The sequence below is a fragment of the Rhincodon typus genome, chromosome 14 (genome assembly GCF_021869965.1).
Source record: "Rhincodon typus isolate 14 chromosome 14, sRhiTyp1.1, whole genome shotgun sequence".
NCBI lineage: Eukaryota > Metazoa > Chordata > Chondrichthyes > Orectolobiformes > Rhincodontidae > Rhincodon > Rhincodon typus.
Genome location: NC_063345.1, coordinates 69,807,262 through 69,833,430, shown reverse-complemented (window position 1 = coordinate 69,833,430; position 26,169 = coordinate 69,807,262). Strand labels below are relative to the sequence as shown.

At 42.1% G+C, this 26,169-nt stretch overlaps 2 protein-coding genes across 2 annotated transcripts in view; one reads left to right on the top strand and one right to left on the bottom strand.

The window, feature by feature from the left end:
* LOC125484896 (TSC22 domain family protein 1-like) overlaps positions 1-25,606 on the bottom strand; it is a 57,582-nt gene extending 31,976 nt beyond the window's left edge. Inside the window, exons 1-2 of the mRNA XM_048605479.1 lie at positions 25,556-25,606; positions 4,252-4,386 (exon numbers count right to left, since the gene is read on the bottom strand). The gene's annotated coding sequence lies outside the window, so the exon portion shown is untranslated. The remainder of the gene's footprint in view (positions 1-4,251; positions 4,387-25,555) is intronic.
* The window catches only part of LOC109923558 (cyclic nucleotide-gated olfactory channel-like), a 73,697-nt gene that overhangs the window by 2,775 nt on the left and 44,753 nt on the right, over positions 1-26,169 (top strand). The gene's annotated exons all lie outside the window — the stretch shown is intronic.

Here is a 26,169-nt window from a genome sequence, read left to right as displayed (position 1 = left end):
GTCCTTTAGGACCCAACCAGCTTGATCAGTAGTACTGCTGCCGAGCCACTCTTGGTGGTGGACATTGAAATCCCCCACCCAAAGTACATTTTGTGCCCTTGCCATCCTCAGTGCTTCCTCTAAGTGTTGTTTAACATTGAGGAATACTGATTCATCAGCTGAGGGAGGATGGTATTTGGTAATCAGCAGGAGGTTTCCTTGCCCATGTTTAACTTGAAGTCATGAGACTTTATGGGGTGCGGAGTCAATGTTGAGGTCTCCTGGAGCAACACCGTCCTGACTGTATACCACTGTGCCGCCCCCTCTGCTGAGTCTGTCCTGCCGTTGGGACAGGACATATCCAGGGATGGTGATGGTGGTGTCTGGGACATTGTCTGTAAGGTATGATTCAGTGAGTATGACTATATCAGGCTGTTGCTTGACTAGTCTGTGAGACAGCTCTCCCAATTTTGGCACTAGCCCCCAGGTGTTAGTGAGGAGGACTTTGCACGGTCGACAGGGCTGTTTCTGCCGTTGTCTTTTCCTAGGTCGTTGCCAGGTGATTCGCCATGGCAGATGGTGGAACTTGAATTCAATAAATATGTGGAATTAAGAATCTAATGGTGACCGTGAATCCATTATTGATTGTTGGAAAAACTCATCTGGTTCACTCATGTCCTTTAGGGAAGGAAACTGCCATCCTTACCTGGTCTGGCCTACATGTGACTCCACAGCAACGTGGTTGACTCTTAACTGCCCTCTGGGCAATTAGGGATGGGCAATTAATGCTGCCTAGCCAGCAACACCCTCATCCCGTGAATGAATAAAGAATAAAGTAAAATATAAGACATGTACACGATTCTCATTATTCACATTGCTTGTTACATCTTCAAAGAACTCTAGCAAATTAGTCAAATGTAATTTACCTTTCATAAAACCATGCTGACTCTGATGAACTGCATTTTGACTTTCTAAATGTCTTGTTATGCCTTCCTTAAGAATGGATTTGAGCAATTACGCAACAATACGTTGTAAACTAACTCGATAAATTTCTGTCTCCCATCCTGTTTGATTAAGGATATTACATTAAATAGTAGGACACTAGGAAGTGTAGAAGAAGAGAGGGATCTCGGAGTGCCTGTCCACAGATATCTGAAGGCAGCAGGACAGGTTAATAGGGTAGTTACGAAGGCATACAAGGATGCTTGGCTCTATCAGTGGTGGCATAGATTATATAAGCAGTGAGGGCGTGTTGAAGCTATACAGAACTTTGGTTAGGTCACAGCTGGAGTACTGGGTGCAGTTCTGGTTGCTGCACAATAGGAAGGACATAATTGGAAAGAGGAAGAAGGAGATTCACCAGGATGTTGCCTGGGATGGAGCATTTCAGCTATGAAGAAAGGCTGGATAAGCCTGAGTTGTTTGCTTTGGTGCATAAAAGGTTGAAGGGGAACCTGACAGAGGTGTATACCATTATGAGGGGCACGAACAAGGTGATAGAAAGCGGCTGTTTCATTCAGTCAAAGAATCAATAATGAGGGGCATAATTTTAAAATGAAAGGCAGGAGCTTAGAGGCAACTTGAGGAAAGGATTTTTCACCCAGAGCATGGTGGGGGTTTGGAATGCAGTGCCTGGGAAGGTGGTTGAGGCAGTAACCTGACAACCTTTAAAAATCTTAAACTTTAAAAACCTAAAAATCAAAACCTAGACTACACCTCCTCTTACCCTCCTTCCTGCAAGAATGCAATCCTCTACTCCCAACTCCTCTGCTTCCGCCACATCTGATCCCAAGATGAGGCGTTCCACTCCCGAACATCACAGATGTCCTCATATTTCAAGGACCCCTTCTTCCCCCCTTCTGTGGTTGAAAACGCTCTCGACCGTATCTCTTGCGTTTCCCGCACCTCTACCCTCACACCCCCTCCCCGCAACAAAAACAAAGACAGAATGCCCCTTGTCCTCACGTATCACCCAACTAACCTCTGGATTCAACGCATCATTATCCTCCACTTCCGCCACCTGCAATCTGACCCCACAACCAAGGATGTATTTCCCTCCCCACCCCTATCTGCTTTCCATAGGGACTGCTCTCTCCGCAACTCTCTCGTCCGGTCCACACTCTCCACTAGCCTCACCACCCCTGGCACCTTTCCCTGCAACCACAGGAGGTGCTACACCTGCTCCTACACCTCCTCCCTCACCTCCAACACAGGACCCAAAAGAACCTTCCACATCAGACAGATGTTCACCTGCACATGCGCTAATGTGGTCTATTGCATCTGCTGCTCCCGATGTGGCCTCCTGTACATCGGTGAGACCAAGCGAAGGTTCGGAGACTGCTTTGTAAAGCATCTGCGCTCGGTACGCGACAAACGACAACACCTTCCAGTCGCGAACCACTTCAATTGCCCCTCCCACTCCCTGGACGACATTACCACCCTGGGCCTCCTCCAGTGTCACAACAACGCCACCTAGAAACTGGAGGAGCAGCACTTCATATTCTGCCTTGGGAGCCTACAACCCAATGGTCTCAATGTGGACTTTACTAGCTTCAAAATCTCCCCACCCCCGGCCTCATCCCATGACCAACCCTCCCTCTCTTCCCCGCCTTCTTGACCTGTCCGTTTTCTCTTCCACCTATCCACTCCTCCCACCACACTGACTAATCCCCACCACTGCCTACCTGCACTCACCTATTGCCATCCCACCTACCTTCCCCAGCCCCTCTCATCCCCGCCTCTTTGACCTGTTCATCTTCTCTCCTCCCTATCTCCCTTGCATCCCCGCCTCTCCTACTTATCTCCCTCTCATCCCCGCCTCCTTGACCTGTCTGTCTTCTCTCCCACTTATCTGCTCCTCACACCTCACTGACCAATCCCCACCACTGCCTACCTGCACTCGCCTATCACCATCCCACCTACCTTCCCCAGCCCCACCCCTCCTCTCACAATTTATTTCAGAGCCCCCTACCCCCTCCCCCATTTCTGAAGAAGGGTCCCGACCCAAAAAATCAGCTTTCTTCCTCCTCTGATGCTGCCTGGCCTGCTGTGTTCCTCCAGCTCCACACTGTGTTATCTCTGACTCCAGCATCCACAGTTCTTACTATCTCCAACCTTTAAAAATTACTTAGATGAGCACTTGAAGTGTAATAACATGCAAGCCAAGAACCTAGTGTGGGAAAGTAGGACTAGTGCAGGTTGTAGTCTATTTTATGGCAATACAGATTTGATGGGCCAAAAGGGGATTCTGTACTGTATGCTTCTATGGTTAGATGCTTCCAATCCACTGAACCTTTCCCACATCCAGATAATTTTAATATTATAATCAATGGATCCACTATCTTTGTTGATACTTTCTCCCTTCCTATAACCTCTGCATTATCTGTTAGTATTGGGATTGTACTAGTGTCCTCCGATTCGAAATCTGAAGCAAAATATTGATTTAGTAACTCTGGCATTTCTGTGTTCCCCACCAACATCTGTGCAAAGAAAACAGTTAACATTCTGAATCAGTGACAGATAGGGAATCAGATAGCAGCTAGGAAAATGTGAAATTTATGTTGATGACAAGAGGTGGGTGAGAAAAGGAGTGAGTGCATAGGTGGAAATGGAGCTCAGTGAGAGAGAGGAAGATTTAGGCATATAAAGGGATTGTTGATAGTGAGCCAGGGGAGAAGAGATGCCAGATAAGTGATAATCGGGGCTATGAGTGCGTGAAAATGTTTTATCTGTGTTGGAAGCAAAACATGTCAAGCCAAAACATGGATTGTGGGGTTGGGCAAAAGTCATCGAGGAGAACCAGAATTAGCATTAGAATTTAGCCTTCATTGTCACATGCACTCAAATGAGTGCAGTGAAAAGTTTGTATATGTCACCTCTCAGCACCATGCTAGGCACAGGGTACCCAGGTAGAGTATATTTGAGTATTTGTTACAGAGTTGAGAGAATAAATAAAAGTTCAATGAAAGAATAAAGGATAAAAGAAGCTTTCTTTTAAAAAGTATTCACACTTTAGTCTTTTAACCAAGTCTGTGCCAGCTTTCAAACCACTGGGCCAAGTGCATAGGAGATGATGGGCATCAATCCTGGAGGCCTCACTTGCAGTCTCCAAGGGACCCGCCGCTGCCCCTGCTCTGGCCTCTGCTCCACTCAGGTCCGGGACTCACCTGGACTTGTCGCCCCCATGCTGGCCTTGCCTGGGACTTGCCTCCATACTCGCCTGGATTTGCTGCTTCCATGCAGGCCTGGCCTGGGCCTTGCTTCCGTACTCACCTGGACTCGCTAACTCCATGCTGACATGGCCTGGAACTTGCCTAGACTTGCTGCTGCCACATCAGCCTGGCCTGGGCTTTGACTCTGGGGCTCGCTGCTCCTGTGCCAGCTCCCTTTGGTCTCCATCATTCGCCTCTGGTCAGTAAAAGTTGAAAGTTTGAAAAAAAAAGAAGTAAAAGAAAAGAACGGGCAGAGCACAAGAGCTCCAGCTGGAACGTCTCGCTCTGCCACCATCTTGACTAACCAACTCATTTATAAACACTCATAGCCTCATTATCACCTATCTAGCTTTTGTTCTTCCCAGGCTATCAATAATCCTTTTGATTGCCCATTTTTCCTCTTTCTATCTCCACCTATCTGCTCACCACACCCCCTCTCCCCCAATCTATAACACCTTTACCTAGCTGCTATCAGTTTGGAAGAAGGGTCACTGGGCTCAAAATGTTAACTCTGTTTTCTCTCCATGGATGTGCCAGTCCTACTTAATTTCTCTAGCAATTTCTGTTTGTTTCAGATTGCTAGCATCCCCGGTTGTTTGTTCTATTTTTGTGTTTAAGTAACACTGGGCTCGCTTTCATGTCTGGTAATGCACACTCCATGATGGGCTCACACAACTGCCAGCGGATTTGTGGACAGGTCTTCGGGAGGGAACAGGTGGAGGGTGGACTATGTAAGATTCTGTCTCATTATTCACTGACAGTCTCCTTCCTTCCCACACCCTCTTTCCCTTCTACACATACTCACCCTGTCTGTCTCACTCATATACTCTCAAGCTCTCTAACATTCATTTTCCTCCCTTACTTACTCACCCTCCCTCATACACTTACTCCGTCTCTTACTTACACTCTAACTTTCTGTCTCACTCACACACTCTCTCTCCTACACTCTGGCTCCCTCACACTCTCTCTCTCTCACACACAGTCCCTCCCTCTCATGATGGTTTGATGAATTAATATTGATATTTGATTACACAGAATAGCTGCATTTTCTTTTGAAGGAGAATGTTGTGACAATGTTTGTTGTAGAGATGTCGAGTGACACTAATTAGCAGGAGCTAATGAGTAGTGTGTCATGTGAGGCAGACACTATGGGAACAATGGCTGTTTGCAGCTGAGAGACAACACAAGCATGACTAACCCCTGAGAGAGCATTAATCATAGGGTAAATGAGCTGAAGAGCTTGCACTATTTAAGTTACATTGGCATCAAAAAAAGTATCACCTGAATGGGTAAAATTCATGCAATAGGGCAATGTTTAATCTCAATTCATCGAGCAGCTGTTCAGAAATTGCAACAAGAATTTGTACATATGTTAATGCTTTGACTATAGAACATGAGGATTTGATGTTTTCTGTGTTTAGCATCACAATCAGATCTGTAATATGCAATCAACTGAAAGGATATCTGCCAGGTTTTTATTAACATACCAATCAGCTCAGGCTCCTGTCTATTTGTGATTGCTCTCCTTCCTGACTTCAGTTTGTTATTTTAAACATCAGAGCATTCAGACATCAGCTTGTAACAACACAGCCAGATTCTTAACAATCTTATGCAACTTTAATCTAATAAAATATCCAATGTGCTTTGAAAAGGCAGGGTCAAACTGGTGGCTCTTGTGACACAGTGATAGTTCCTCCCGCTGAGTCAGAAGACCTAGGTTCAAGTCTCACCTGTTCAGAGGTGTGTGATAATATCTCTGAACAGGTTGAATTGAAAATATCTAAAAACAAAATATCACACCCACAGGGTGACAATAAGGCAGATTGTCAAAAAGACTCAAAAAGAGTGAAGTTTTATGGAGTGTCTTACAGAAGAAATGCCAGAAAATTTGAAAGAGGTGTAGTCCATTAAGTCCCTCAAGCCTGCCCCATCATTCTGTAAGGCCATGGATGATCAACCCCAAGCCTGGACTCCTCTTTCATGCCAGCCACTGATTGCCCTCAACTCCACAATATTTCAAAAATCTATATAATTCCTCTGTAATTATTTTCAGTGATCTTGTCTCCACAGATCTCTGGGGTACAGAATTTTGGATATTTACTACCCACTGGGAGAAGAAATTCCTTCTTGCCTCTGCTTTGCTTCCTTATTCAAGATTCCCCTGATAGTGAAAACATTCTCTTAAGGATTACCCTGAAAAGGCCCCTCAGAATCTTGTATGTTTCAATAAGATTACTCCTCATTCTTCTAAACTCTAATGAATAAAGGCCCAACTTGTTCAGCTGTTTTTGATAAGTCACCCCCTTTCATTTCAGTAATCAGTTTAATGAATCTCTTCTGAACAGCCTTCAATGCCAAAATTTTTTTTTAAATATGGGAATCAAAACTGTACACTACTCCAGATGCAGCCTCAACAACACCCTGTGCAGTTGTAACTGAAGTTCCCTATTTTTAAACTTCGACCTCTTATTAACAAAGGCCAAAATTTAATTTGCCTTCTTAATTACCAGCTACAGAGGAAGTGCCAATTTTTTCTGTTTTAAGCCTCACTCCATTTCAATGATAGTCTGTCTTTTGATTCTTACTTCCAAAGTACATGTGCTTATATTAAATACCACCTGCCAACATTTTGTCCATACACTCAACCTATCCCCATGCATGATTCTGGGGAAGGGCCACTGGACCTGAAATGTTAACCCTGATTTTTCTTTGCAGATGCTGCCAGACCTGCTGAGGTTTTCCTGCAACTTCTGTTTTTGTTCTATCCCCATGCAAATTCTTTACGTCGTCATCACAACACGATCTCCCACCTTATTTTATATCATGGACAAATTTGGATACATTACATTCTGCCCCCTCTTCCAAATCATTAATATTGATGATAAATAATTAAGGCCCTAGCACGAATCCTTGTGGTATTCCACTAGCTATACCTTTTCTATTTGAAAAGGACCCTTTATACTTGACTCTCTGTCTTCTGTGTATTAACCAATCCTCAACCGTGTTAATATGTTACTCCCAAAAACCATGAGCTTCTACCTTATGCAACAATCTTTCACGTGGCACCTGATCAAATATCTTCTTCAAATACAAATACATTCCATCTACCGATTCTCCTGTATCAATTCTGCTTGTTATATCCTGAAAGAACAAATTTGTCAAGCATAATTTTCATTTCACAAAACCATGTTGACTCTATTTACTTGAATTTTCTAAATGCCCTGCTATTTCTACCTTAATAGTGGACACTTCTTAATTTTTGAAATGACAAATTTTAGGTAACTAACTTATAGTTTCCTGCTTTCTGTCTTCCTCCCTTCTTCAACAGGGGAGTCTCATCAGTGGTTTTCCATCCATTTTCCATCCCTGCCAGAATCTAATAAATTTTGCACATTTTCAACAAATTCCTCCATCATCTCTACAGCTACTTTCTTTAAAATCCTTGAGTGCAGGCCATCAGGTCCTGGTGGTTTATCTGCCCTTAGTCCCCTTAATTTGTCAAATACTTTGTCCCTCGTGATAGAGACTGTTACAAAATCTTTTCTCAAATTAGTGTGGAGGGGCAGGCATCAAGAGATCGAGTCCAGCGCGGGGAGAGATCGAGCTCAGTGTGGGAGAAAGATCGAGCCCTCCTGGGGAAAGCCCAGTGTGGAGTGACTGCTGGCCCATGGCTAAAGAAGGACTGTAATTACTACTTTATACTGACAAGAACTGTAATGTTGAACATTTAACGTATTTATTTATTTTTCTACTTTATAACCTAAGATTTTGCACCTAGGCACCTTGTACCTAAATGGCACCGTGAATGGTGACATTTTAAACTTTTCATTCTACTCCTTTATCTCTGTACTTGAGTACACATGACAATAAAACATAATTCTAATTCTAATTCTTATCTGTAATGAGTGTTCTCTGGGACGTTTATAATGACTTCCACTGTGAAAAATAATACAAAATTTTGGGTTTACATTATTTACCGTTTCCCTGATTCATGTTATCAACTCCCCAGTCACAACTTCCAAGAATCCCACACTTACCTCAGCTATTTTTTTTTCATTTTTACTCATAGAAATCCTTGGTGTTTGTTATTATATTTTTTGCCAATTTACTTTTATAAACAATTTTATCTTTTTTAATGACCTTTTACTTACTTATTATTGGTTCCTAAAAAAAAATTCCCAATCCTCTGGCCTACCACTACTTTTAACCATTTCGGATACCTTATTTTTTGTTTGGATTCTCTCCTTGACAACCTTTGTTAATCACAAGTGATTCCTATCAAGTATTTCTTTTTGATTAGAATAAATTTTTCCTGAGTGATATGAAATATCTGTCACTGCTCATCTGAGTATCTATTTTCACATCCACTTTGAACAACTCTTTCTTCAGTAATTCCCTTTATTTAAGGTGAGGACATAGATTCGAGAGCGAGGTGGAGTGATTTAGGAACAGAATTTGAGAGCTCAGGGCTCAGTCAGCTGACGGCATGGCAGGCAATTGTGGAACAGTTAAAAATAGGAATACTCAAGAGGCTAGATGGTACTTGCATAACTTGGAGGGTTGTGGGGCTGGAGGAAGTTGTAGAGAAGGAAGAATTTGTAAACAAGGCTGAGAATTTTAAAATTCAATCTCAGCTTAACTAGGAGACTGACAATGAGAGCTTCTATATATATATAATATGAAAAGGAAGAAAGAGGTCAAAGTGAACATAGGCTCCTTAGAAAATGAATCTGGGAGAAAGTTATAGGGAACAAGGAAATGGTAGAGGAATTAAACAGATATCTTGCATTAGCCTTTATGATGGAAGATACTTCAAACTACCAAAGAATACAGGGGGTGTGGAATTAAGTACCATCACCATCACTAGAGAAGTCGTATTAGACAAAATAATGGGGCTAAAGGCAGATAAATCCCCTGGGCCTGATAGCTTGCTTCCTACAATCTGAGAAGGGGTAGCTACAGAGATAGTGGATACATTGGTTGTGATTTTCTAAAAAATCCTTAGATTTTGGAAAAGTACCAGAGGATTGGAAAACTGCCATGTAACACCCCTATTCAAACGGAAAGGGAGGCAAAAAAGCAGGTAACTGTGGGCTGATTAGCCTAACATCCACTGTTGGAAAAGTTTTGGAATCAATTATAAAGGAAGTAATAGCAGCATGTTTGAAAAATCACAATCTAATCAGAGTCAAAATGGCTTCAAGAAAGGAAAATTGTGTCTAACTAATTATTACAGTTTTTTGAGGAAATCCCAATCAGAGTGGATGGAAGAGAACCAGTAGATGTGTTGTAGTTGGGCTTCCAGGAGGCATTTACCAAGGTATCTCACAAAAAGTTAACTCATAAGATAAGAGCCCATGGTGTTGGAGATCGTATATCAGTGTGTATAGAGAACTGGCTAGTGGGCAAGAAACAGCAAGTGGGGATAAGAGGTTCTTTTTCACTTTGTAAACCTGTAATCAGTGGGGATTTCATAAGGATTAGTGCTGGGAACGCAACTATTTACAGTATATGTGAATAATTTAGAGAAAGAAAGCAAATGTACTATAAACAAATTTGTAGACAACACAAAAATAAATGGAAAGACAAGCTGCGAGAGGGATACAAATAGTTTACAGAGAGATATTGACAGGTTAAGTAAGTGGGCAAAAAAATTGGCAAATGGAGTATAATGTGGGAAAATATAAAGTTGTTCATTCTGGAAGAGAGAACAAAAAACATAACATCTAAACAGAGAAAAACTGCAGCAAAAAGGGACTTGGGAGTCATTGTGCATGAACACAGAAAGCTAACACGGGTGCAGCAGGTAATCAGGAAGGCCACTGGAATATATGCCTTCGTTCAAGGGGGTTGTGGTATAAGAGTAGGGAAGTCTTACTGCAACTATACAAGATGTTGGTAGACCACATCCTGAAGACTTTGAGCAGTTTCAGTCCCCTTATTTAAGGAAAGATATCATTTCACTGGAAGTAGTTCAGAGAAGGATCACTGACATGGTCCCTGGGTATGGAGGGTCAAATGAGCAAAGGTTAAATAGGTCGAAATTTGACTCATTGGAGTTTAGAAGAATAGGAAGTGATCTCATCTCATTCAATGGCTGAAGAGTTGGTGTATTGTTCAGGGATTCAGGTTTTTGGGCAATTGGAATGTTTTTTTGGATAGAAAAGTCCTGTTTGAAAAGGAAGGGTCTAACCTGAACTGGAAAGGGATCAATATCTTAGCAGGGAGATTTGCTCGTTCCATTAAGGGAGACTTTATACTGATAGAGAGAGGGAGTAGAGGAATTCTAAGTAGCAGTGTAAATAGAAAGATTAATAGAGAAGATTCTGAATGTGAAAAGAGCACTTCAATTAAAAAGGAAAGACACGAGAGAGTCAGAGAAGTCAAAATACAGAAGGGACATAGAGGCTTGGTGACGTGGTGCAGTGGAAACAATTTGTCTCTCAGTGTCGGCAAAACTAATGAACTGATCATCAACTTTAGCAAGAAAGGAGGAGAACACATCCCTATCTACATCAATGGAACTGAGGTTGAGAGTGAAGAACATCAAGTTCCTCAGAATGACGACAACCGATGGCCTATCCTGGACTTCCCACATAAATGTGACAGTCAAGAAGGCACAACAATGCCTCTGCTTCATCAGGCAGCTCAGGAAACTTGGCATGTCCATAAAGTCCCTCACCAACTTCTCCAGACACACCATTGAAAGAATACTGTCTGGGTGCATAATGGTCTGTTATGGCATCTGCTCTGCCCAGGACCGTAAGAAACTACTGAAGGTGGTGTGCACAGCCCAGACCATCACGGAAGCCAGCCTTCCATCCATGGACTCTACTTAGACGGCTCACTGCTGCGGAAAGGCCGCCAACATCATTAAAGACCCATCACGCCCTGGTCATGACCTTCTACAACCTCTTCCATCAGGCAGAAGATAGCCTGAACTCACACACAAGCAGGTTCAGGAACAGCTTCTTTCTGGCTGTTATCAGACTGTTGAATGGACTCTAGCCTCAAATAATGTAACTTGCAATGTAACCTGTATGTCTCTCAGTCTTTTTGATCTGTACATCCTTTGCTTGCTGTGATCTGCCTGTACCGCTTGTAAATAAAGCTTTTCATTGTATTTCGGTACACCCCTGTGACAATCAATCAATCAATCAATCAATCAGAATGTAGTAACTCTGAAGAACTAAATTGCATTTATTTCAATGCAAGAGGACTTACCAAGTAAGGCTGATGAACTCAGGGCATGTTTAAGAACATGGGATTGGGACGTCATAGCTATTACAGAAATTTGGCTGAAAGATGGACAAGACTGGCAGCTCAATTTTTTGTATTTTAGATGCTTTTGGAAGGATAGGAAAGGAGGCAAGAAAGGAGTGAGGGTGGCGTTTTTGATTAAGGGATACATCATTGCTGTAACTAGAGAAGATACTTCTGAAACAACATCCAGTGAAAATATATGGGTAGAATTTAGAAATAAGAAAGGAAAGATCACCTCGATTAGATTGTACTATAGGCCGCCAAATAGTAAGAGGGAAATTGAGAAACAAACAATTAGGGAGATCTCATATATATGTGAGCATAATAAGGTTGTAATAATGGGGCATTTTAATCTTCCAAACATTGACTGGGGCTACCATAGTATTAAAGATTTGGATAGTGAAGAATTTGTCAAATGTGTTCAAGAAAATTTTCTTTATCAATATGTAGCTGCTTCGACTAGAGAAGGAGCAAAACTAGACCTTCTTTTGGATAATAAGGCAGGGCAGGTGACTGAAGTAAAAGTGGAGGAACACTTTGGCTCTAACTATCATAATTCTAACAGTTTCAAAATGGTTATGGAAAAGGGTATAACAGTTAAAATATTTAATTGGAGTAAGGTAAATTTTAATGAGACAAGAACTTTCAAAAGTCATTTGGATTAGACTGTTTGGAGGTAAAAGGATGTCTAACAAGTGTGAGGTTTTCAAGAGTGTGATGAGAAGAGTTCAGAGGCATTATGTTCCTCTTAGAGTTAAGGGTAAGGCTGGTAAGATTAAGGAACAATGGATGAATAAAGATATTGAGGTTCTAGTCAAGAATAAATGAGAATCTTATTTTAGATATAGACAACTTGTTTCAATTGAATCTCTTAATCAAATAAAGAGAGAAATCAGGAAAGCAAAGAGGGGATATGAGATAGCAGTGACAGACAATGTTAAGGATAATCCAAACAGATTCTACAAATGCATTAAAAGCAGGAGGGTAAGTGGAGAGGTTAGGGGCCCTTAAAGATCAAGGAAGCTGTCTTTGTGTTGAACCCCAGGAGATGGGAGAGATACTAAATTAATATTTTGTGTCAGATTTTACTGTGGAGAAAGAAACAGAGTCAAGAGAATACAGAGAATTAAATTTCACATTACAGAAGAAGAAATTCCAGGGGTCTTAGAGAATATAAAGGTGGATAAATCTCCGGGACTTGATCTAATGTATCTCAGAATGCTGTGGGAAGGAAGGAAATTGTGAGACCCCTTGCAGAAATATTTACATCATCTATAGCCATGGGTGAGGTGCCCCCCGATGACTGGAAAGTGGCTAATGTTGTACCTTTGTTTAAGAAACATTCTAAGGGGAAACCAGGGAACTATAAATCTGTGAGTCTGACTGTGGGTAAATTGTATGAGATATTATAAAAGATAGGATTTATGGACATTTAGAGAGGCAAAAATTGATTAGGGATAATCAGCATGGTTTTGTGCGAGGAAAATCATATCTCACAAACTTTATTGAATTTTTTGAGAAATTAACAAAAAGATTGATGAAGCCAGAACAGTAGACATTGTTTAGTTAGATTTTAGTAAAGCCTTCGACAAGGTTCCGCACGGTAGACTATTCAGTAAAGTTAGGCCACATGGGATTCAGGGTGAGCTTAGCAATTGGATACATAATCGGCTTAATGACAGGAGACAGAGGGTAATTGTGGAGGGTTGCTTTTTGGACTGGAGGTATGTGACCTGCGGTGATCCACAGGGGTTAGTTCTGGGTCGCCTTTTGTTTGTCATTTTTATAAATGATTTGGATGTCAATATAGTTAGTCAGCATGGTTAGTCAGTTTGTGGATGACACCAAAATTCGTGGCATAGTAGATAGTGAAGAAGGTTTTCTAAGAATACAACAGGATCCTGATTAATTGGGTCAATGGGCTGATAAATGGCAGGTGGGGTTCAATCTGGATAAATGCGAGGTATTGGAATATGGTACAACAAACAAGGGTGGGGCTTATTCAATTAATAGTAGGGCTTTGAATAGTGTTGTAGAACAAAGGGACCTAGAGGTGCAGAAACACAAATCTTTGAGGTTAGGGATAGATGTTTGATTACTCTAGGTCAAGTCAGCATAAGGAGGGGGGAAGTGTTGGGTATTCTAAAAGGCATTAAGGTGGACAAAGTCCCCAGGTCCGGATGGGATCTATCCCAGGTTACTGAGGAAAGCGAGAGAGGAAATAGCTGGGGCCTTAACAGATATCTTTGCAGCATCCTTGAGCACGGGTGAGGTCCCAGAGGACTGGAGAATTGCTAATGTTGTCCCCTTGTTTAAGAAGGATAGCAAGGATAATCCAGGTAATTATAGACCGGTGAGCCTGATGTCAGTGGTGGGGAAGCTGCTGGAGAAGATACTGAGGGATAGGATCTATTTATATTTGGAAGAAAATGGGCTTATTAGTGATAGGCAGCATGGTTTTGTGCAGGGAAGGTCATGTCTTACCAACTTGATAGAATTCTTTGAGGAAGTGACAAAATTGATAGATGAGGGAAGGGCTGTAGATGTCATATACATGGACTTCAGTAAGGCATTTGATAAGGTTCCCCATGGTAGACTGATGGAGAAAATGAAGTTGCATGGGGTCCAGGGTGCACTAGCTAGATGGATAGAGAACTGGCTAGGCAACAGGAGACAGAGAGTTGTAGTGGAAGGGAGTTTCTCAAAATGGAGAACTGTGACCAGTGGTGTTCCACAGGAATCTGTGTTGGGACCACTGTTGTCTGTGATATACATAAATGATCTGGAAGAAGTTATAGATGGTCTGATTAGCAAGTTTGCAGATGACACTAAGATTGGTGGTGTAGCAGATAGTGAGGGGACTGTCGGAGAATGCAGCAGAATATAGATAGATTGGAGAATGGGGCGGAGAAATGGCAGATGGAGTTCAATCCAGGCAAATGCGAGGTGATGCATTTTGGAAGATCCAATTCAAGAGCGAACTATACGGTAAATGGAAAAGCCCCGGGGAAAATTGATGCACAGAGAGATCTGGGTGTTCAGGTCCATTGTACCCTGAAGGTGGCAATGCAGGTCGATAGAGTGGTCAAGAAGGCATACGGCATGCTTTCATTCATCGGACAGGGTGTTGAGTACAAGAGTTGGCAGGTCATGTTACAGTTGTATAGGACTTTGGTTCGACCACATTTGGAATACTGCGTACAATTCTGGTCGTCACATTACCAAAAGGATGTGAATGCTTTGGACAGGGTGCAGAGGAGGTTCACCAGGATGTTGCCTGGTATGGAGGGTGCTAGCTATGAAGAGAGGTTGAGTAGATTAGGATTACTTACATTAGAAAGACAGAGGTTGAGGGGCGACCTGATTGAGGTCTACAAAATCATGAGAGGTATAGACAGGGTGGATAGCAAGAAGCTTTTTCCCCAGAGTGGGGGACTCAATTACTAGGGGTCATGATTTCAAAGTGAGAGGGGAAAAGTTTAAGGGAGATATGCGTGGAAAGTTCTTTACGCAGAGGGTGGTGGGCGCCTGGAACGTGTTGCCAGCGGAGGTGGTAGAGGCGGGCACGATGGCGTCATTTAAGATGTACCTAGACAGATACATGAATGGGCAGGGAGCAGAGGGATACAGATCCTTGGAAAATAGGCAACAGGTTTAGATGGAGGATCTGGATTGGCGCAGGTTTGGAGGGCCGAAGGGCCTGTTCCTGTGCTGTAATTTTCTTTGTTCTTTGTTCTTTTTTGTTTGAAGGTTGTGTCACATATCGACATGGTGGTTAAAAAGGTGTTTGACATGCTTGCCTTCATTGTTCAGTCCTTTGAGTGTAGGAGTTAGGAGGTCATGTTGAGATAGTACAGGACATGGAATACTGTGTCTAGTTCTGGTCGCCCAATTACAGGAAGGATATTATTAAGCTGGACAGGGTTCAGAAGAGATTTACCAGGATGTTGCAGAGTATGGAAGATTTAAGTTATAAAGAAAAGCTGGATAGGCTGAGACTTTTTTCACTGGACCATAGGAGGGTGAGAGGCAACCTGATAGAAGTTTATAAAATAATGAGGGGTATAGATAGGGCTAGTGATAGTTGTCTTTTCCCTAGGATGGGGGAATTCAAGTCTGGGGGCACATTTTTAAGCTGTGAAGGAGAGATTTAAAAAAGATGTGAGGGGCAAATTTTGTACACAGAGAGTGGAACATGTGGAATGAACTTCCTGAGGAAATGGTGGAAGTGGGTACAACTATAACGTTTAAAAATAATTTGGATTAGTACATGAATAGGAAAGGTTTGGAGGGATATGGGCCAGGAGCAGACTGGTGTACCTAGTTTAGTTTGGGTATCTTCGGCATGGACTGGTTGGACTGAAAGGTCAGTTTCCGTGATGTATGACTCTATGACTCCATGAAACATATAGGATTCTTATGGGGCTTGACAGAATAAATGCTGAGAAGATGTTTCCCTCATGAGAGAGTCTAGGACCAGACGGTATAGTCTTAAAAATAAAGGGGCACTAATTTAAGACTGAGATGAAGAGGAATTTCTTCTCTCAGAGGGTTGTGAGTCTTTAGAATTCTTTGTCTCAGAGAGCTGTGGGGATAGAGTCCTGTGTATATCTAAGGCTGGTGAAGACTGATTCTTGATCAGTAGGTGACTCAAGGGTTACAAGAAAAAAGCAAGAAAGTGGACATGAGGAATCCTATTGATTCTATTGAATGGTGGAGCAGGCTCAAGGGACTGAATGGCCTACTTCTGTTTCTACTTCTTATTGTCTTATGGAAGACAATGTAAGGTCTTGGACTTAAGTTATAGTTTCAAAGGCATATGACTGAAATTTCCCAAAATGAATACATGTGTACACATTTATAGGCCAATCAACAAATTTAGAACAGCATGGGTCAGCAAATGTAATGGCCTAAACAGAACATTGGTAGAATCAAATGTTATCAGGATTAAGTGGGAATGTGGAATTTAAAACACAAACAGATCAGCCATGAATGTATTGAATGATGAAGCACGCTTGAGGGGCCAAATGGCCTACTTCTGCAGTTATTTTGTATGTTTATATGTGTGGTCATATTGAAGGAGGCTGACACTAAAACTGAATGTAACAGAATTTCCTTCATATGCAGTTCAGAAAGCCTCTGCACACTCTCACACACTCTGAAACTGAGAGCAAAATGCAGTTGTCTCCTGCTCAGAAATGGAATATATTGCCTTGTCTTTTTTCACAGCTGATTTACGTTTTTTTTCTTTTCCTCCTAATCTGTCACTGAGCTTTTGTGCCTGCCATTTGCATTTGATTTGTTGGAACTCCATTCTCGTGTTCCATCGATGTTTTTCCTTTCTTTCTTGATTTGCTTGTTCCCTTCCGTAAGCCACTGAGGGTGACCAGTGTCAACCTCACAGCCTCCACACGTAGAATCATGGTTAGTCTCTTTGTCCAACCTAATGAGTTTCTCTCATTCTCTATGTCCAGTTTTACAGTTGTTTATTGGATGTGGGGGTTGTTGACTGGGCCAGAGTTATTGCCCATCCTTAATTTCCCTGGAGAAGGTGCTCTCTTGAACTGCTGTGTTGAACCTTCTGTTATCAGAAGATTGGCTGAATTGCCCTGGAGTAGAGATATCTGAGGGGGCAAAGAGGCAATTTTGCTGATTGTGCTATGTATCTCACAGTGACCCTCAGACTGGGAAGGCTTGCAGTTTCCAACTCAGTGATATTAAAGAGTATGCAGGAGGAAATGGTGTCTTACACCTTACGCCAAAAACTGTTTTCAACTTTTGAAGCAGGGGGATCCTCGAATACCACCAGCTTGCAGGAGTGTCTGTCTCCAGTGGGCAAGCTAATGGTGCTCTAACATCCTTTGACAGTGCCAGGATGATAGGATTCTGTAATCAGTCTGGACCTGACAGCTTCACTTGCTGCAGCTTAAACACTCATTGCTGAAAATCATAATTTCTGTTTGTTTACCGGCACAGGCAAATCCAGGGACCGATCAATCTAGGCTGCTTTTTTTTTGCTCTTTCAATGGATGTGTGTAATGCTGGTAAGGCCCATCCCTAATTTAATTTGAACTGCGTGACACACCTGGGCCATTTCAGATGGAAGCTAAGAATCAACTATATTGCTGTGGGTCTGGAGTCACAGTGGTTTCCTTCCCTAAAGAACATCGGTGAACCAGATGAGTTTTTCTAATAATCGAGAATTTCATGCCTACCAATAGTGAGGCTGGCTTACAATTCCCAATTTATTCATTGAATTCAAATTCCATCAGCTGGCATGATGGGATTTTGACCAAGAACACTGTCTCCACAGCATTAGCCCTGGGCATCTGGGATACCAGTTCAGTGACGTTATCACCTTGCTAGTATTCGAGCTCCTTCCTGGCCACCATGAGCTGTGCTGAAAGCTCCATAGATTTGTCATTTCCACCCTCTTGTACTCACTTTGAAATTCCTAGCATTAGACATTGCATCCCTAATGCTCCATTTCTTCTTTACAGCAGGGACCTCAAAACACTGGAGAAGCATCACAATAGGCCCTTCACAAAATCCTTCAAATCCAGTGGCCAGGAAGCTGGTCCAGCTGCAGCATTCTCTCCCATATCAACCTGTGCGCCATTAAGGTCCTAATCACTCACTCCTCACTGGGCGGGATATGATGTTCACATTCCTGATTCCAGACACCTGAAACAACTGCTTGGCATTCAGTAATGGGATAAGGACCCCATCAGGAACACTGTAGACATCCTAAAAGAAAATCCCTAAAAGGCGAAACAGCCATGTGGACTCATGGAGACAGTCAATCGAAATAGGGCTGCAAGGACAGATTGCATTTGTTTGGAGCTTCAAAGCAAAAGGATATATTGTCAATATAATCTCTAATTGTCAGTGTAAGGGGACACCTCAGACTGCCATGTACTGTACTGAAAGAAACTGAATTGTACTATATTTTAGGTAAAGTCAAATTTGAACTCTCACTAAATGTAATTTTCTTAAATATCATGCATAAATACAATTTTTGAAAAGAGATGTAGGTTCTGGAGCCAGTTGATTCACAGTTTATGTGACTGGTTTATTTACTTCCTCTGTGGATGGAAATGATGCTTAACCATCAAACAGGCTGTGAAAAGGGAGCAGAAACTATTCTCAGAGATGCATCTTAAACTGCTCTTCACCCTTCATTTGAAATTCAAACAGTGTAACAGAGAAAGCAAAGTGCTCTTATATTTGCTTAATCCATGGCAACCAACTCAAAACATTAATAAGATAGTCATTGTGAAACACCACTAATTCCATCCCTAAGCATCTTGCGGTGCAGTGGAAGTGTCCCTACCTCTGGGATAAAAGGTCCACCAGCCACAGAGGTGGGTCGTAATGTGCCTGATCAGGTTGACTAAAAAAGCCTTGGTAAAGTTTGCAATCGTAATGACATTCCTGGTACCAAGGCAACAATGCGAGCATCTGGATGTATATCACTGAAAGAATTGCGGATGCTGTAAATCAGAACCAAAAACAGAAATTGCTAGAAAAGCTCCTGAGGAAGGGTAATCAACCCGAAACATTAATTCTGACTTCTCTTCACAGGTGCTGCCAGACCTGCTGAGCTTTTCCAGCAATTTCTGTTTTTGTTGTGGATGTATATCACCTTCATGGTGTTCCTGCGGGAGAAGAAGAGGGTGGCTCTGTCACATGGTTTCCTGAGCAGACTGTCAAAGTCATTTGGCAGAATGTCTCATCACCAGAACTTTCCAACAAGCACCAAGAAATCGTTTGGCTGGAGGTGAGAAGGGTACTGCCTGTGAGATCCTTCATGTAAGCCTGGTCGGTCAGTGCCACTGCATGCTGCCCTCGAGGTGGCTGTGGGGGTTTGAGACTGTTACACATCTCTTTCTGGGATATAGCTTTGCAACGGAAGTCTGGAGAGAGATGCAGTGGTTTTTGCTGTGATTATGTGATTTGCTGTGAGAGAGCTTATTGACACAGAACTCTGTGCTCTACGGTCTGTTCCCTGGGATGTACACTGAGACAAACATCCACTGCACCTGGAGGACCATCAATTCAGTGAAAACCAATCTTTGGTCTGCCTGAAACTTTTTGGTCTTCCAGAACAAGGAGCTGACTTCAACTGAGTGTTACAGACTGGCAAATTCCAAGGTCCAGGACTACATGCTGATGGAGGCATTAAAGCTTGGGTCAGCTGCCACCAAGATGCAGTGGGGAAAGACCACTATCTGAGGTCTTTCTGCCGAAGTTAAATGGGGGTCTGTTCAGCTATCGGATACCCCTCCCCTTCAACAACCTGTGCCTCAATGCATGTAAATATAGTCTTGTATGCATAAGAAATGTTTTTGGTTTGTTTGGATAGAGTCAAACTCCTATGTTTGTTTGTTTCCTTGATATGCTACTGTACAGAACCAAACTGCATTTGTGACTGTAAAGAGATTTTTATGAATGAAGTATATTTTTGAAATAAAAAAATTGCCTTCATTGAGTTCCTCCATGTACTCCTCCCTGAAACATGGTGAGGAGAATTAGAACCTCTCCACCTTGTTCTTGCCACAGCTTTAACCCTCCAAGATAAGTAAGATGGTCCAGAGAGACAAACACTAGGACTACTCTGGACCCTGGCTGGTGGATACTTTACTAACTCCAACATGCCCTAACTCCAGCATTAGCTGAACATCATCACATCCGCTCACTACATGGTTTTCACTGTGGTCATGTTGGACATTTAGCAGTTGGGTTTCTGATAGGTGACATTAGCCAAGTTTGTATAAGACTTTGGTTCTGAAAGGGTTAATGGTGGGGAATGCATCAAGCACCAGACAATCTGATGATGTTATAAGGACTTGAGTGGGGAAAGGGAGAACAGCCGTGGATGGGGAGGGGAGACGGAGACAGACCAATCATTGAGGTTTCCTCATAGTCTCATTATCAATGTCTATCAGATCAATGTAAGCTGTCCCTGATTGCTGTTATGCAATAAACGACATCTTATTTAAAGCACAATCCTTCTCTCATTGAACTACCAACTGAATTTCCTTTACCAACTTAGACTTAGCAGATTCTGGATATCCAATCATAAAAGGAGGATGGTGGCAGCAATTCTTCCTTATGGTAATCAAGAATCCGGCTAGCACCTACAAAAAAGGTGCCAGTGTGGTTGTCTGAAGATTTAATTTAGCTGCAACATTACAATGTGGACATCACCCTCAATACCCGAGCAGAGACTGATCTTGCAGCAATTAATCAGATTATTGGAATGAGACACGTTTCAATGAGACCTATCAGAGAGCTGTGTAATCACATACACAGGCTGTGGATTGGCAAGAGTTCCTGAACACCAGTGATTGGGGCCAGAGTAGCATATCAGGTTGAAACTGACAAGTTGAAGACCTCAGAAATGATGGTAAGAGAAAAGACCAGCTGTCTCAACGCATCCCGAGCTGATCTGGGGAACAAAACCTATGACAGTCAATAATGTCATTGTCTAGTTTTGTCAAATATTATCTCTGTTGCTTGATAAGCATTTCCCAAGGTTACATTTCCAGTTTGTAATCCATTGCCTGAATGGTTAAAGTATCAAATAAACAAATATATATTCTGTGAATGCAGACTCATGGAATGGGAGCTAAATTGTGTCAAATGATGTACAGCAGCCACTGGTGATGTTCAGTGATCAGGTCCACTAGCAAGCAGGTCTCCTGTGGGTCGTGGTTATTTGCCACAACCTGACACATTGGGCAGAGGCATCTGGGAGGTCAAGGAAGCTGAATCTCTGGCCCAGACCCTCTGGACTCCAGATAGTCAGAAACTGGATATACCTCTCGAATGTCCCGACACACTGGCTCCTTGAGAATTGTCTGAACAGTTGACAACTACATGGTGTCTGGAATCCAACTCAAAGTCCCCAACTCTAGGCTAGAGTCTGGTTCAAACTCCTGGTACTCCCTCTCTTACTTTGTACATCTACCACAACACATGGATTGCAATGGCTCAAGAAAGTACCTTACCACCGTCCTCTCAAGGGCAATTTTTTTTATTCATTTATGGGATGGGGATGTCACTGGTTGGCCAGCATTTACTGCCCTTGCGAAGGGGATGATGACCTGCTTTCTTGAACCACAGGAGTCCTGATGCTGTGGCTGCGCAACAAATGTTGGCCCAATCAGCAATGCGACATCTTGTGAGTGAATAAAAAGAATAGCTATCCTGGAAAGGTTCAAGGTGTTAAACCCACTCTAATTCCAATGATGCCAGGGATAGAAATGTAATACTGTACTCATGTGCCTCCTAGCCTGCCATAGTCATGTGTCCTGTGCCACGAGGCACTCACTGCAGGTACTTATCAAGTGCCTTGTTCAGTGAAAACAGAAAACAAGCAAGTATGTTGCACCTTGATCTTGTTACAGGCTGTCAGAGTGGAGCTGAGACCCAGTGTTGAAGAGCTGGATAGAAGTACAACTACCGAAGACACGTTACAGGAATGTCCACAGCTGAAATAACGTGTGGCTGCAGACTTTCCTCTCCCATTGCCAGTTAAAATGAGAAGTGATACGAAACAGAACTGGCAGTTTTTTCCACTCTCAGTGTCAAAATTATGAAATTGCGACAGACTTAATTAGCAAACAATATCAGCCATGAGCAACTACAGCTTTATGAGAGACTGCTACAACATGTACTCTACCCTAACTCTTTCCAAAGAACAAAATAAATCAGGTTGCAGAAATTTGAAAAGCCTTCAAGGCATGCTTTGAACCTGATGTGACATCACACAAGTGAAAAAAAGACGTCCATTAAAGTAGCATTCTCACTCCACTGAGAGTATGCATCAATGTAAAGGATCAAAACAAAGCTCCGAATAGATCTTAATCATGTCAATCATGGCAATAGATGCCAATCATCAAAAGAATTTTGCCACAACTTGGAAATGCAAAAGTTTTAAGTAACCTAGGTGCAAAAGATGGTAACTGACAAGTGAAGCCAGTTGAAAGCCTCAGCTCCCTAATAACATTCTGGATACTGTTCAGGAGACATAGATACAAACGTGCTGTTTAGCACTTCCATGGTTCCAGAGGAATATAAACACAGACATTAAGAAAGAGTTAGTAATCCTTCTTGAGTGAAAGATGTTGTGGATAATCTGCTAATGTGTGGATATGGAAACATTATGAAAGAAGCCATCACAGCCCACAATTAAAATCCAGCATAACTGCTTGACAGAGATCGCTGATCCAGAAAAATTCCATTTAAACATGCCTGACCTCAAGCACCTCAGTCATGTACTGACAGCATAAGGTCATTTCCAGATCATGAAAAGGTGTTAACTGTAACAGTGATGGAATGACCCAACAGATGTAATAGTATTTTGATGATTTATTGGATTTTTTAACTATTTGGCAACATTCTTGCCCATTCTGACAAGAGAATGTGAACTATTACACCACATTATGGCCAAGTATGCGTGGTGGCTTTGGGCATGGGACATGAAGCGCCTTCAATAAAATCAAGCAACTAGTGACATCAATGCCACTTCTGAAATACTACAATATAAATGCTGGTAACCCTGTAGTGTGAGGCCAACAAAACTAAGACTTAGAGCAACTCTAATGCAGCAAGGAAAATTGGTTACACTGACATCCGGGGCATTATTGTAAACTGAATGGTGCTAAGTTCAGATTGAGAAAGTGCCTGGCTATTGTTTATCTTGTGAATATTTTCAACAATATCAACTTAGAGAATGAAAGTGGCCATAATCCCAGAAAATCATTGGGTGCTCTTTCATAGTGAGAGATAACGTAGTGAGTTTATCTTGAAGATAGCAGGGCCTCAGAAAAGGGATGAGTTTGGAAAGGTGGGGTCTTCATAGTGCCCTCTGCTTGTACAGAATTGAACTTGTGTTGTCACTGTAACTCAGTATCACACACCAGCTGTCTAGACAACTAAACACGCGAGAGACAAAATAGCAGTCAAGTCCAACCACAAGTCCCTTCAGAGCATTTTCCTGAAATCACTTCTTTGTGCACTGAAACATCTTCAAGGAATATTACTCTAGTTTAGAGATATCATCTGGATATGACATACTATCAAAGGAAGCAGACACAAATTGCAGACATGCTGTCAAGAGCAGCACTCCTAATGAAAAAAATGGAGGTTGTTACTACAGAGCATGAAACTTTCTAGATTCAATAAGAAGCAGCAGCTCATCATTCCCTGGATTATAAAGAAAACACTGTTGTGATGTTGAGTACAGTATTTGATGTTTGTAAAATGAAATGTGAGAAGAGTGTGGTCCCTTTAAAAGATGATGTGTTTTTTCTAAGCATGGAGATTTTAAAAATTTTTAGGTGTACAGAGAGCTCCTGAAATTGAAACATATCAAAAGGCTGTGTGGTTAACTTATCCAGGCAGTAGTTTGTTTTGTTATTAAGGCAACCAGTTTGAAAATCAGCCAATTAATTTAAGCCAAGCACTTAGAAACTAAAAAGCAATTAATTTTAAGTCTTATAGCTTTGAAAACCCAGGACCAATACTATTGTAAAAAGTTAATAGGTCATAAATGGTATAAAAGAAGAGGACATTTGAAAATCGGTGTGAGAGCAACTGCCATCTAATACAGTTAACAACCCATCAGCTCTAAAGAGAAAATTACTGGCTCTCATGGAATTCTCTATTCTCTCACAGTGACCATCATCTGACTAAAGATATAGCGGCAGTCTTAGCTAATATTCCTGACACAAGAATTTGATGGGCAAAGGTGCTCCTGACTAAAGATCAGCGGAGAAGGCACAGAACATTGCAGAAGATAAATCCTGGCTGTAATTTCGAGAGATTAAGTTTTGGTTTTGTTTAAAAATTTTGGTTTATGTAAGTGGGACTTGTATTTATTGGAATAGCATACCATTAGAATTTTGTTTTATTTTGAATAGTTAGTAATTAAGGGGGAATTGTTCAGTTTATAAGTAGTTGTGTTAATTTGTTCACTGTTAAAGTTAGATAATTAAATTGTTACTTGTTGATTACAGAGTGATTGTCAGGAGTTCATTTCATTTAACTGCTGCTTTATAACAGATTGGGAGGTGAGAGGCAGGTTACACCACTTTTCACACCTCTTTTAACAGGTTATGAGATAAGGCGAGTCTCTCTGGGTATTTTGTTTTTAGTTATCAGAGGGAGGGGGGTGGACCTCTGCTTCATAACAACACCTTGCTCAAATCAAGCAAAATATCCAACAAGATGCAAATCTCCAACTGTTGCAGTGATAAAAGTAATAAAAAGGATGCTCTGATAGCAATAAGGGTGCACCTGTTGTTTTAAAAACTAATGAGAAAATAGAGATAGCCCAAGATGGTATATTATACATGGGAAATAGAGTCATTATCCCAAAAGAACTGGTAGAATAGATGCTAAAGCACATCCATGCAAACTGCTAAGAAAATGACTCAAGTCTGAGAAAGGCAAGTGATTGCTCTACTGGCTAAAAATGAGGTCAAAATTCACAAGACATCAGGTTATAGTCCAACAGATTTATTTGAAGACACAAACTTTTCACCCCAGTCCAACACCTGCACCTCCATATCATGGTTAAAAATGAAACCAAACAGTACATCAGCCAATGCAGGGCTTGTAATGAGTACTAAGCTAAACTTCTAAATTTAGATTTGGACGGAAATGCCCTATCTCCCCTCTCTCCTGCTGTTACCCTCCTCTCACCAAAACACTTTTTTTACACTCCCATCCCTTCTCTGGGCTTTCCCTTCCGTCTCTCCCATCCTGTTTTGTCCCTCTCCTCTTTCCCCTGCCTTCTCCTTTCTGCTCTCCCCTTCCTTTTCCCCTCCCCTACACTGTCTCCTCTCACCTCTCCCGTCTCTGGTCTCGATCTTTGAACAGCAGAGTGACAAAGCTTACATTGGTTGTGGTCACCTTGTTCCCTGAGGACCAAACTACAGATGTCAGATCTTCTTGGCTGCAGTGCTGGGCTATCTGATTCATCTTCCTTCATTGCTGTTCCATACTCTCTCTCACCAGAAAGCCAAGCATGTGCCAGTCATCAAAAGAAATATTACCCTAATTAACTAATTAGCATAAGAAAAGAAGCACACCATCTCTCCCAAAAGGCTCCAGCGTTTGACAGTAGTCCTGTTGGTTTTAACTCTCTCTCTCAGTTCACGGCACCCACACCTTCAGAGACTCAGGGATCTGCAGTCAAAAAACAGACTTCACTTTTATCCTGAGATTGGTCCAGTCTCCTGTGGTTTTAATCAACTGCTGACTCATAGGCACCGTATTCCCCAGATTGGGTTAAACAACAGGATAATACGGGAGCTGAGGAGACTGAGGCAGAGAGAGAGAGAGAAAGAGAGCGAGAGAGAGAAAGAAAAAGAGGAAACAGGTTGTTCGCACACGGTGTATGAGCCTTTCCTGTCAGTGAATGAAGATACGGAGACTGAATTGTGGACCAGCTACAGGGTGCAGTTTAGTGAAGAGGCATCAGCTTCAGGACAAATCCGGTAGGGGGGTGAGTTGTGGCGAACAGTGAAACTGTAAGTGACCTATCAGCCTGCAATGAAAGAACTTTCAAAATGTTCTGGAACTATCTGCAGAAACACAGGCTTTGCTGAAAAGCAGATCGTAGGAACTGCCGATCCTGGAGTCTGAGATAACAAGGTGTGGAGCTGAATAAACACAGCAGGCCAGGCAGCATCAGAGGAGCAGG